At 36.5% G+C, this 13,550-nt stretch overlaps 1 long non-coding RNA gene across 1 annotated transcript; it reads left to right on the forward strand.

The window, feature by feature from the left end:
- Positions 1–450: 450 nt before the first annotated feature.
- On the forward strand, positions 451–10,475 carry LOC122180071. The gene is made up of 3 exons (XR_006178908.1): positions 451–478; positions 10,190–10,327; positions 10,422–10,475. It is a non-coding gene; the product is annotated as an uncharacterized LOC122180071 (long non-coding RNA).
- Positions 10,476–13,550: the final 3,075 nt, after the last annotated feature.

Consider the following 13,550-nt stretch of genomic DNA (forward strand, 5'->3'; position numbering starts at 1 on the left):
TGTTAATGCAGCCCATGATGCTATTGACATCCCTTGCTGCCAGGACACACTACTGCCTTGTGTTTGCCTTGCTTTTGTTTTGTTTTTAAACAGATCTACAACATCTTTTTTTTTTTCCAAAGAGCCACTTCTCAGCTAGTCACCCCCAGCTTATGTTACTGCAAGGAGCTCCTTCTATGCAGAAACGGGGTTTTGTATTTGTCTTTGCAGAGCTGCATGAGATTACAGGTGGTCTGCTCCCCCAGCCTGCCTGGTTCACTGTGGATTGCAGCTATGCCTTCCTGCATATCAGCCGGGGATATCACCTCAATTTGGTGCAGTCTGAAAACTCAGTGAGTGAATGTTCTGCTGTATCAAGAAAGATATTAAAACACTGCAGATCCCAAAGGAGAGCACAGTGGGATGCAGCACTGAGGGCTTTGCTGAATTCTCCACCGCTCTCCTCTCATCCCCAAATCCAGCCATGTTATGAGAAAAGGTATGCAGGTTGTCTATCTAAACAAGCTTGGTTTGTCCTTGATAAATCTGTGCTGACTGTTCCCGTTTACCAACCTTGGCACGTACTAAGCAATATGAAGGCTGAATAACTTCTCAAATGCATGAAATTGACAGTTTTGTAAAGCCATTATGCTAGGGAGTAATTTCAGAGGAACTGTGGTGTACATAAGAAACACAAATGAGAGAATTTTGAATGTCTAGAGGGTACTGTTGACCTTGTACTTTTTCTTTAGATTCATAGTTTCTTCATGTCTTTGCATTTAATTTCTATTCCGGGTGTGAGGTCTCAGGCACAAGGGAGAACAGGAGAATTTGCTGTAGATGTGTTCACTTCAAAATGTGAATACTGATTTTTGTAGTAAAATATAAAATTTCTGTCAGTCTTGTCAGTCCTGCTAAAAAGCTGAAACTGCCTTTGTTATGAAATGTCTCTGAGCCACAAAGGATCTTTTACTTAGCACTGCAGTAAAATCAATAGATGTCTTAGGAAAGTTGTGGTCATGCAGCTGATAAGCCTAAGAAACTGAAACTTTTTTGCTGTTAAGCAAGAAGACGTTGCTTATAAAAGCAGCAATTCTTTTAAAATTTAAATTTCTGACTTTTTACATTTACCTTTTTGGGCTGCATTTAGATAGATAACTGGCTTACAAACATCACAACAGAATATACAACCTGATTTTATGTGCAATGTTCCTTTCCACCTCCCTTTTGGCAGCACTGCGACGGGAAGAGCTGGAGCTTCATTTTGCACTATGGTGTAACAGAAATTGAGGTTCTAATGTAAGTGATTAACCACACCCTAGCAGAAGGGATTGTGAGTAAAGGAAATTTAAGTACTAATAATTCAATTGGAAAAAATTGCACTCCAGTGGATTATCACATGTTAATTATCAGGAGGTGGTTTCATCTACTGGGATTATGCTAGTGCTTCATGTAGCCTGCATAGATGAAATCCCTAGAGCAAGCACTGCAAGAACTATATGATTATTTATTTTTTAAAAGCCTGTGTATAATTAGAGTCTCCAATGAGAATATTTAATTTTGACTAACCATCAATGAAGTTTTATTGGAAGGAATATTAGAATGTCCTAGGAGCATGTCTGCATTTTCCTATATTTAATGTCACATTACTTCTTAGTTTCGTGATGTCACCCACTAAGACATGATTAAGCCCAAGCTCCAAGGGAATGACATATTCTGTTTTCTGGTTAAAATGTTTAAGCCTAATGTTTCAATTGGGATGGGAAAACAGAAAGTTAAATATAGGTGTACTTTAATGCCTGGCTGTCAGGTATATATGGCCCATAGCAGATCTAATTTTTTAATATGTCTGAGGAAAGAATTAATGAAACTAATGTTTTAAAACCATTTTGGCAGTGGATTCTCTTTGATGTGAGCAGGTAAAGAAATGGACTGTTGGAAATACTGGAGGCAGTCTCTTACAGGTGTATAGAGAGAAGAGATTAGGAACAAGGTTGTGGATATGCTGGTTTTTCTACAATTTGAATTAGGCATTCAATAAAGAATGAATGAAGTATTCCATAAAGGATAAACTAAGCTCAGTAGTATCTGAGCAAGGATGTGGCATGGGAGTTTTAAAATATAATAGAACAATTGTAGCCAGTAAAGAATTTCTACACATAGATGCCTTTTCTTTGAGTCTTTGTCAGTCTAGATCCTGAGTATGTTAAAGTTTGTTGGATTGAGGAATGGTTAATCAGAATGTACAAGCATAATTTTGTGCAGTACAGTGGTGTCTGAACTAGTGACAAGCAAATGGTTCCTGAAGTCAGTCTTCATTTATTAGCATGAACAGAGTTTTACTACTCCAATCTAAATATTTCTAGCTCAACAAACTATTTCTATCTCATGTGAAATATAGCATGTGAAAAGTGTGTTGTAGAAAGCTTAATGAAGACGATTTAAGTTTTTATAAGATATTATTATTTTTTTTTTTAATGGCTTTTTTAGGTAAAGGCTTTGGCAGGGTCTTGCAGCGTATTCAGAGTTAGTGAGGTTTCTGTTTCTTGTGTGGTAAAATAAAATGAAAGCACAGTAGTTACAGGCTGGTGACAGTGTAATTACTGTGCCTAGTATAACTTAGAAGGCACTGATCTGCTGGCAGGGGTCATTATTCCTTAGAATGTATTTTCACAACTGTAATTGTACCTCCCTTTTACCTGAAAAATGACCCAGAAAGAGTACTGCTATTTGATTGTGAGTGTTCTACTTTCTTCAAGTTTGTGCAGCAGCATTTTTAGTTTTACTTTAGCATGCTGTTTCTTACTAGCTTGTGACCCACTTTCCAGGCTATAAACACATTTTAACTGAAGGAGAAAGCATCTTATCAGTCAGCTGTTATCAAAAGATTCTGGGAATGTAAGATTTCCTACATATTTGTTAGTTGTGTTAGGGAACAAAGATTATCTGTAGCACAACTTTGTATTCAAGACTGCTGTATGTGAACACCCATGCTAACTTTTATCCTTTCTTATGAAGGAAGAAGCCATCACATCTTAAAAGGGAATAAGTTCTTCAGTGATGTTACCATTGATTTCTTAGTACAGAGGGAAAAGACCTGCTACTGTCTCAAGGCACTAGTTGTCTCAGGGTCACTTCTGTCTAGGGAAAATAGAAAGAAAACTGAAAAGGGAGCTGTTGTTTGGCTTGGCTTGGCTTTACTCATCTGCAAGAGAAATGCAGGAAGGTTGCCTGTTACCTGACTGTGTAATCAATGAATATACAGATGTCCTAATTAAGAAATATACAGGAAAGTTAGGCTAAACAAGTTATCACACTAAAGAAGAATGGTTGGAAAGCTTGCCCTTTTCCTGGGCTCACTGAAAAGACTCCAAGAGGAACAATCTCCAAAGGAGATCCTTCCCCACTGGCAGTCACTCCACTCCTTCTGATAGCACAGGAGAATTGCCTTCACCTGTGCTCCTAGGGCTGACTCATTGCTCACCTCAGGTGGTCAATCAGAGGTTCAGGCCTTGATTCAGCAGTTCCCATACATTGAGCAATCAAAACACTGAGTTTATATAAGGGTGTTTTTTTGTTGGTGTAGCTGAATAACTGAAACATACAGCCCCAAGCTACCCAGAACCACTGCTTCTTTAATGTGCAAATAACTTTCCCTCACTATAACAGAAACTATTACACAGAGAATATTGGAAAGGTGTTTCGAAATGTATAAAGCTGTCAAGCTTCTGGAGGAAGTCATAGGCATAGGGATAAACGTAAGAAGACTTGCTGCCTTTGTGGAAGAATGGATGAGACAGTCAACCTACAAATAGGTTATTATGAAGTATGTGAGACATGCTGCTTACTTACATATCTCATGTTGAAGCAATTTAATCCAGATATCATTTAAGTGTCTTAAATCCAAGTCTCCTGTGTGAAATTACAGATCGTGGCATTTATTTTTTATAAAATACAGAATTAAGCTCCTTTGAATAAAAGTTTAACCAAGAAGTTCTGACAGATTGCTGAAACGAAAGCAAACATCACAATAATTAAATCATTACTTTGATTATTAAAAAATTACAGCTAGCCCAAGGAGAAAGATCTTTGTTTTTTCTTCTCTTGTTGAGAAACTGAAGCCATGCAATGTAGATCCTGAAATTCATTTTCAAGAATCAGACTTTAATACCACTGGTCTGTCATCATTCATAGTCAATGGGTGCTGTTGTTCTGATGGGAAATTGTATTTAGCTATCAAATGTTTCTCCCTCCATTTAAAATGAGGCATTTTTATTTGTTGTGAGAATGTGACTTTACTATGGGTCATGATTCAATTTAATCTGTGAATTATTTTTTTTTAAGTTGCTGGATAAAGGACAGTATACAATAGATCACAACATAAACAAGATCATTTTCTTGAAGATTATTTGCTGTGATTTTTCAGTAGTACTGCTTGACACAAATCTTGACAGCTGTCATTAACACTGAACTGTTGCCTTTCAGCAGGTCAGGAAAGATGATGACATATTAATGAAAATACAACAGCCAGATGAAGATAGAAATGCCTTTTGATAGGAAATGTTTAAAGAGCTAGTAAATTCTTGAACTAAGCTTAAAAATTGTATTTTTGGTTATAATGTTCATCTAATTTATGGAGAATCTGTAGAGTGGTCAATGGACAAGCCATTTCTCATCTGTTTTGCATGGTTCCTGAATCTGTCCTTGCAGAATGCTTCCTTAAGATTTTACCTGAGAGCTTGTGTTTTCAGGTTAAGCAAGAATAAGAGATCTAATGCTCTTGTCTGATAACCATACATTTCAGTAACCCTGTTTTAAACATCAAGACTCTAGTTCTACTTATTTACACATATTTAAGAATGACGTAAGTGTAGGAACACTGGCTTAATGTGTATATTCTTTGCCAGTTTTTTATTTATGTTAATAATTTTCTTGGCTTGTAAAAACTAGAGCAAGAATTTGAAGCTGTTTAGTATGCTGAATACATGCTAGAAAAATGAATGTAAAACAATGTCTTTATGAAGGACATATAATTGAAAATTTAGGAGATGACGTTAGAGTTTGGACAGCTCAGAAATTAATTTTTTTTTAAGAAAGTAAATGAATTACTGGTGACTACTGAGAATTGAAGTAGTCAGAAAGCATTTAGAAATCTTGGCTTAATCCATAATATGTATGTTGTCAACTTAGATTCACAATTTCTTATATAATAAAGGACGAGGATGTTTAGGTAATAGTATTCCAGGATGTAAGTGAATAGGAATAATTAAATAAAAGAGTAAATACTGAGATGGTTTAGAAAGTGGAAGCTGTGCAAGGTTTAAACAAAACAAAAAAAAAAGAGCCAACCATATCCTGGGTTGCATCCAAAGCAGTGTGGTCAGCATGTGGAGGGGAATCTCACAGCTGCTCTATACTCTGCACTGGTGAGGCTTCACCTGGAGCACTGTGTCCAGATGTGGAGTCCTCAGGACAAGAGAGACATGGACCTGTTGGACCACGTCCAGAGAAGGATCACAAAAATGATCCCAGGGATGGAATCGCTTTCCCAGTGAGGACAGGCTGGGAGAGCTTCAGCCTGAAGAACAGAGGGCTCTGGAGAGACCTGAGAGTGGCCTTTCTGTGTCAAAAGGGGATTTGTAAGAAGGAAGGGGACAGACTCTTTAGCTGGGTCTGTTGTGACGAGACAAGGGGAAAGGGTTTCAAACTAAAAGAGGGGATCGGATATAAAGAAAGTGTTTCACAGTGAGGGTGGTGAAGCACTGGAACAGTTGCCCAGAGAGGTGATGGATGCTTTATCCCTGTAGATACTCAAGGTCAGGCTGCCGGGGCTCTGAGCAGCATGATCTAGCTGAAGATATTCCTGTTCATTGCTGGGTATTTGGACCAGATAGCTTTTAAGGGTTCCTTCTAATTCAAACAATTATTTGATTATATAAAATATCAGTTGTACGTGATTTTCTTACCTAACTTGCATCTTTCTTTCCATCTTGGTTGTAAAATATACAGAGAGAGAGAGAGAGAGAGAGAGGATAAGTAGGCAGGAGACAGCAATAATAAGAGTGTAACTGTACATAGCTTATGAAGAGAATAGAAATTTGTTCATACAAATATATACTGAAGTATTATTCTGTGAAGTAATATTCTGTATTATTCTTATTCAACGTTTCCATAATCATAAGAGGTATTTTTGATAAATTAACAAGAAGTCTGTTAGAAAAAAAAAAAATATATATATATATATAGGAAATATATAGGAAATGTGAACTTCCTAAGCTTTTTGGCATGCTGATTACCCTGATGTTAAGGGAAATGGAGGAACTTTGTGCTTCATTGGTCTGCTATTATCTGTCAAAATCAATGTAGATTAAATTTATGTTGATTATAAGTCTAGTTATGAGTTTGTTTTTGAAATCTTATTACTCATAAAAGGTACAAGAATGAACAGGTAGGAGGTTCTTACTCTCTGTGTAATGCCAGCTGGTGGGGCATTGCTTTCCCGAACTGATTTATTCTCTATGCTTCAATCTTGATGGTAGTGTATTATAATCTTCTTTAACTTTTGACTTGATCTGAGTTTTCCCATTCTCCATGAGTTATTCCTGATCTACGGATGTAAGAGAGCGAAAAATAGAATTGTAAGTTCCTTATGAGAGAATCAGTATTTTAGGTGTTTTATTAAAAATAATAATAATAATAATAAATTAAAAAAAAAAATTGGCACCTATCTCAGGTTTCACGATTTGTGTTTTTTCTTCCTTCTGATCTTAGGCCATTCATTAGTAAGATTATATCTCTGCAGAGCTATAAATATCTAGGAAATTTAAATCCTTAGATTGTGAGAATGCTTAAGTGTATAGGGGGAAAGAGTTCAGGGTTACATATGTGAAAATGTGCGTGAGCTTGTTTCTGCTGATGTGAAAGGGACTTTTATCAAAATTGAGATGCCATTGAAGAGCTGGGGGAAATAGGAAACTCTTGTGAAATTGGTTAGACTATTACAGTAACATGCAGAACCATATTATGAGACAAACCGTAGCTCTGGAATCTCTTTTTTTCTAAAACCCATTTCCAATCCCAACCATAGCCTTAACCCAAGACCACCAGATATGGTCCAGAGGAGGAAGCTGTTGGGGGAGATTTCCTTTGGCAGCCCCCCTTGCATTGGCAGCCCCTTTCTGACCCTACTCATGCTGAATATCTCTAGAGTATCTCTGCCAAGCTTAACCTCAGGTCCTCAGTGAATCTTTATTCTACCAACTGGGACCCAGAGGAATTTGTTTTGGCGGCCTTCCCTGGTTTGGAGCCCTTTTTAGCCCTACTCATGCTGCAGCTGTAAGAACTGCCTTTCTTCTCAACCCTAAACCTAGGAACTCAGTTGAGCCTTAACCCAAGACCAAGAGCTATGAAATTTTTGGCAACCAACCTCTTCCTTTGGAAGCTCCTTTTCAGCCTTACTTAAATGACAGTTTTAGGCTTTCTTTCCAAACCCAACCAGTCTAAGACTAATTGTAGTCCTTGGGGATATTTTACAAGAGTGTATTGGGTAACTTATACTCTTCTAGTAGACTCTAGCAATCTTTCATCCTTATGCTGAATGGGCTGTAAAATTGCATTTCTGTATGCTGAAACGGAAGGCTGTTAATTTTAGTGTTGGCAAGTACTTGTCCTTTCATATCCTATTTTACTAAAATTTATGGTGGAGGAGTAGTACCAAGAAAGTTTTTGTTACTGATGAAAATATGATATCTAAAAGCATGTGTAAATACTGTATCAAGAGACCTGTCACAAATTTGCCAGCTGCTATGTGATCTCAAACTGTCAAAGTGATTGAAATAATCAGTGTGTTTGATCCCAAATAGATTTTGAATAGACTTTTCCTGTAGAACAAAAATGACAGTCCTATTCTCTGAATATTATGTGGCCTAACTTAATACACTGTCTTGCATGCCGTGGAAAGCTTAATTTTATGCATGAAGTTTGCATACAAAGGAATAACATACTTTTATAAAGCCAGAACCTCAAAAGAACTCAGGCTTCAGCTATGGGATGGGATGCCTGACTGTGATTACTATCTGATATTGCAGTGCCTAATTTGACTTCAAAGTTTTCTAAGGATTTGAGCACATACAGAAAGAACCTCTTTGGTATTGCAGTTAAAGGGCTTGGAACCTCTAATTTTCATGTTAATAATGGTATTGTTATAGCATGTAACAACTTGCTTTTTAAAAAACAAAACAAAAAAACAACTGATGGTGGGCTTTGTAAGAGACAGTGAAAAAGATAGTTTTTAAGAAGAAGAAACACACCTCTGTGATTCATGCACGGTTTTCTGTAGCTATTTAGTGCTCTTGTAAACAATGTACATTGCTGCTGGTGGCTGGTCAGAGAATACCCATTCTTTTCACTCAGGAAATTGTATTTAATGCTTGTTTTCTACTTCACATGACCTGCATTTAGATTAATGACTTCTAAATAAGAAGCTCTATCAATTACAGGTAATTTGGCTTATATTCCACAATCAGTTTCAACAGAGACTTTCCAAAGCTTTTCAGTTTTCCCCATACGCTTAATGATTTACCTTGAGCATATAATGTATACATTGCTATACATTCTAGTTCTTCAAATGCTTTCATTATTAGACTGAGATATTCAATAAAAGCAATAAATTTTAGCTTAGAATAGCTTTAGCCTTTCCATAAAGACAAAAAAGCTGTCTTCAAAGTGTGTGTGTTATGGGAGTGCAGCATTTAGAGAATGTACCTCTAGGGATCTGTCTTGCCTAGAATTAATTTATTTTTTCATGCAACTTGATTCCTTTTCACTGAGGCTGAAAAGAAGTCAATTTCTATGATATGTTACCCCTTCAAAGTCATAAACAGCCATGCTGATTCATGACAAGATTTCCATGCCTTCAAAAGTTCAATTAGCTTAATCTGAAATAGAATTTCCAAAGGTGGTGTTGTCCTTTGAGGTAATATAAATGTCAGAAAAAATGTTCTAGCTGAATAAATATCATCCAATTATAGTTAAATACTAAGAGTAGCGATGGATTCTACCTATGAAACTTAAACAAATAGAGCCATATTGTCAAAGTGATTGCAAATAAGCTTTTTAACCCTGAGCAATCTTTTCAAGAAGAATTGATTACAATAAAAATAGGCCTACACAGCTCTAACGTGGGGTACTCCTGAGTTAGGGTTTTCATTTGTGAACCTTTTTCTACTTCGATTGAAATTAGGTGCAGTGGATTTCTCTGTTTGCTATCAGTGGCTTTTGTGTGTTGGTGGTGGTGTGACTTTTGAAGTTTCACTGGATCCTGAGCAGTACTTATAATGGAATTACAGTGAGAAAAATAGAAGCTTTTCAATTTTGTAAAAGCTTAGCATTTAGGAGTTTTAGTGTCCAGTGCAGAATCTGTAGGCCTTGCTGAGCTCTGTGCTTTTGTACGTTGTGTGTACAGCTCTAGCCCCATGCTTTATACAAGCTTCACTTCAGTTAGTTTCTTAATGCAAAAAAAACAAAAAAACAAAAACAAAAAAAAAAAAAAAACAAAAAAAAAAAAAAACCAAAAAAACCCCAAAACGAATTTACCTCTGCTTCCAAAGGATAGCTGTAATCTATGAACTAGATGGAGCTGGCATGTTCGCCTCTTTAGCTGGGTAACTGCGAAAATGGAGTAAGAGTGTATAACATTTCATTTTAAGAAAGCATGGAAAGGAGACGAAGTGGGAGAAAAGCTCTGTAAACTAAATTGCTTTTGAGAATATCTTTTTACAAGAGCAGCTTTAATGCTTTTGTGTTGTGAAAACTACTTAGAAAATAATGTATTTTTGCTACTGCCAGGCTGTATGTAATATGAGGGAATAGTTTGGGATTCTTGTGTTAGAGATGCACAGCCGAATTGCATGAGGCAAAGAGGAATAATTTAGTAAGGATGCTTCTTTTTCTTGCTTTAAAGCAATTAAAACAATGGACTGGGTTCAACATTCTGATGAGCTATATCTTCTAGGTGAGCCAGAATGGAGAACAGGAGCACCTGCCTGTTTTTGATTCTATGCAGTGAAATTGCTTGTGATGTTATAAACTGATACTGAAAGCTGCAAGAACTGGCAGGCAGGCATCATCTGAGCCCTGTGATCTGTTTTGAAACATTATTCTCAAAATGGCAGATTTTAATATCATGCACCATCTTTCTTTCTATTCCCAGTTTACATTTATGAGGTGCAGAGCTGTGATAATGACAGAATCAGGCATAATGACTCAAGCATTGTTCCAGGGAATAATGGAGGGATTTCATGACGACAATTTCATTTTAGTTCTTGGTGTTAAAAGAAGTTACTACAAGGTAATTGTGCTGCTGCTGTCTTCATTTAGAACATCAGGAGACTCAGCACGATTTTTATCAAAATCTGACCAGATTCCATCACTCTTCTCTGTAGGTATTCACCTGTGAGGATCAAAAAAGTAAAAGAAAGTGGCTGTGGAAACCAAACAGCACTTCTGATGTCTGACTTTGGCAAAATGACCGTAATGCTGCAGATTTAAGTACCGAAGGAAAAGAATTAGATGCTAATAAATATATATATATATATGTTTCCATCGTGTATTAGCTTTGAAGTTTCTGTAACATTTCTCATAGTATCTATTTGGTAGATATTTTTTTTTTTTGTTTGAAATACTGAAACATTGCCTTAAAAAAAAAAAATTACAACTGTAGTATTTTGTTGTTTGCTTTTCTCACTGGCGACAATTTTTTCATTGTATTTTTCACTTTAGTAAGAATCACAGCGGCCAGTGAACAGTCAGCATAAATCAGAACTTCTGGCAGAGTTCCCTGGTGTCCTACAACCATAGTCAACACTGGTGCAGGTAAAAGCACTCTTGGTTAATCTGCAATGAGTATTGCAGTGACAACTCAGCACTTGCGTTAAAAATCTGAAAATTGCCTTTGATCCCATGAATAAAATATGATGTAGGAACTGGCTTTCTGAGTATTTGTCTTTTGTAATTTTCAGAAATACTAAAATATGAAGCAGGACTGCAGGAGGTCAAATTGACTGCTTTATTATTCACCAAAACCTACGTCTTTGAGATACTATAATTGACTATTGCAGAATTGATTGCAGTCTCGTAAGCAGAATTGTGACTTCAAGTGAAGCATGAGAGAAGAAATAGATGAACACTTGAGCAGAAAAGGTACTAATTTTTGAACAATTTCAGTAAAAGAAATAATTAGCTTAAATTCTTCCTAAAGGAATGTTTTCTGGGTTCCTAAAAACTGTCAGATTTGGAGTAAGCCCTCAATTTTTGGTAGGAGATAACCTCAAAATATGTAATATGACTTTATGCAGACTATAAGCCATATACATATTTGGAAAAGTGGGACGGGGGTATGAGAAGTATCTGAAAAGGAATTGTGCTGCCTCAAGTCTGTATGAATTAATGTGAAATTAGAACAGTGGTATTTTTAATGGTACGAATAGCCTGAAAGGAATAAATTATTTTAAATTAGTCAAAAGTATTCATAACCTTGCTTGTAGTTTAGAAGTGTGCTTTTCTTTCCCTTAGAATATTATATTTGAGTTATTATGTCAGAATGGCTTGTGTAGAAGGCAGCGAAATCAGAGGATGCTGTAAAACTGGTTTGTTTAAAATTTCTAGTTCATGTGGTTTTCCAGAGACAGCTAGTTATTGTTATTAATTCTAAGAAGGAGAGAGCTTTATTTTTTTTCTGTTGATGTTGAAGCAGTGCTGCAACCAAGCCTGGACTACTTTCTTGATGGGCCAGTGCTGTATAAGGAGTACACAAAGACAGGACAGATATTTGACTTCTTTTTTTTTACTGGAGGTAACAAATAACACACGCAGTTTATCTGAAGCTTGTAAAGCACATGAGTGGTTTAAAAGATCAGATACTGAACAGGAAAACAATACAACCTGAATTTGGTTTACTTTATAATAAGCAGCAGTGTTTTATACTGTGCGAGTCATGTTCTGAAGCATTTGTCTTGAGCATTTAGATGCAAGTTCAAAAGAATTAATGCAGAAATAAGATATATGCCACAGCAGAGATTGATGTTAGATTTCAGGATGCTTTGAAGTGGGTTTGACCGGCTTTATAAATGGGTAGAAAGAACAAGCTGATAATGTTAAAGTTTGCCAGTTGATGAAAACTTACTAAGTTTTTGTTCTTTGTGTTTCGTTCTTTGCTAAAATTATTTCATAACATTGTGAAATTATTCAGGGCTGTGTAATCCTTCTGGCAACGCTGTGCTGTCCTTGCTTTGTGCTAACAAAAGACTTCGCTTTTTCCTTTCAAACGCTGCTCAAGGTTCCATGCAGTATTAATTCTTTTGGCTTCAACCTGCATTTTAGTGAGGTTCACGACTTCCTGCTAACTGCAGTCTTGCATTTCTGTGTTTTTAACTTTGTAAGTACCATTGACTACTTTAAAGGAGCAGCAGCAACCCTAAGGCTGAGTTTCCAATTGTTTCATGCGTTATTTGAAGCTGAAACACATCAGAGTGGATGGCTCCATTTGTCAGCTGTTTTCTTCCTTTAATGAAGTTAAAATTGAGTTCTGCAGTATCATTTTTATGTAATGACTTCAGATTTGATTTTGAGTCCTCTGGCACCAGTGATTGTGCAAAACAGCACTTCTAATAATATTGCAGACAGTGGAAGTGTGGCTTAGTAGTTTATCAGACTGGAATACAGGCTGTGTTCACTACTGTCATTCTGTTTTTCCCCCCATCAAAGGAAGCCGTAGCATATACTGTAAAGAAAAAGTAGTTGTTTTTTGTAATGCCCTATGAAACCAGTCAGTCCAATAATCTCCATTTTGTGTGGAAATAAGCAGTCCTCTTTAATCTAAAAGATCAGAAGTGGACAAATGTTGACTCATCTTCCTAATTTTTAATGTTTTTTGAAGGTGATCTCCTTTGTCTGAATTTGTCTGCACTAGGAGTATGCTTATGGAGTTAGGATGACTGTGCAAATTAGTGAAATGTTGATGATGGACAATTCTGAACAAAAGCTTTGAACTGTAATATGCTCATAGCAAATGCTCATTCACGTGGGAGAAAGAATTGAGGTAGGTTAGATGGGGCCCTCTTGTTTGACTTTGTTATTCCCCTCAAAAAGCTTAAATTGTTTCAGGCTAGGATTTTCATTTGACTATAGGTGAACATTGGGATGAAATAATTTTGAACAGTACCAGTGTAACCTGTGAAATGAATAGTTCCATGGCCACAATTACTGGTAGGCTTCCATGTGCAAACTGTATCCTCAAACCTTCAACAGAAGAGACATTCCACGCCATGTCCATCTGGATAATGCCTCACTTGTCTCTGTTGACAGCATTGACAAGTTCCAGGTACCAAAGCTATTTTCTGCACTATCAACAACTGACAGATCAGTGGCATTAGTAGAAGAAAACTTTTGTATCCTGTATCATAATTCTTGATGTACCACATCCTCATTCTCAATTTCTTAATTTTCAGACTCCATAAAAACTCCTTTGGGAAAGGTAATTTATTGATAATTTTTTTTTTTTTTTTTTTAAACTC

Source organism: Lagopus leucura, unplaced genomic scaffold, assembly GCF_019238085.1.
Source record: "Lagopus leucura isolate 7727_CA_CO unplaced genomic scaffold, USGS_WTPT01 Super-Scaffold_100004, whole genome shotgun sequence".
NCBI classification, from domain to species: domain Eukaryota; kingdom Metazoa; phylum Chordata; class Aves; order Galliformes; family Phasianidae; genus Lagopus; species Lagopus leucura.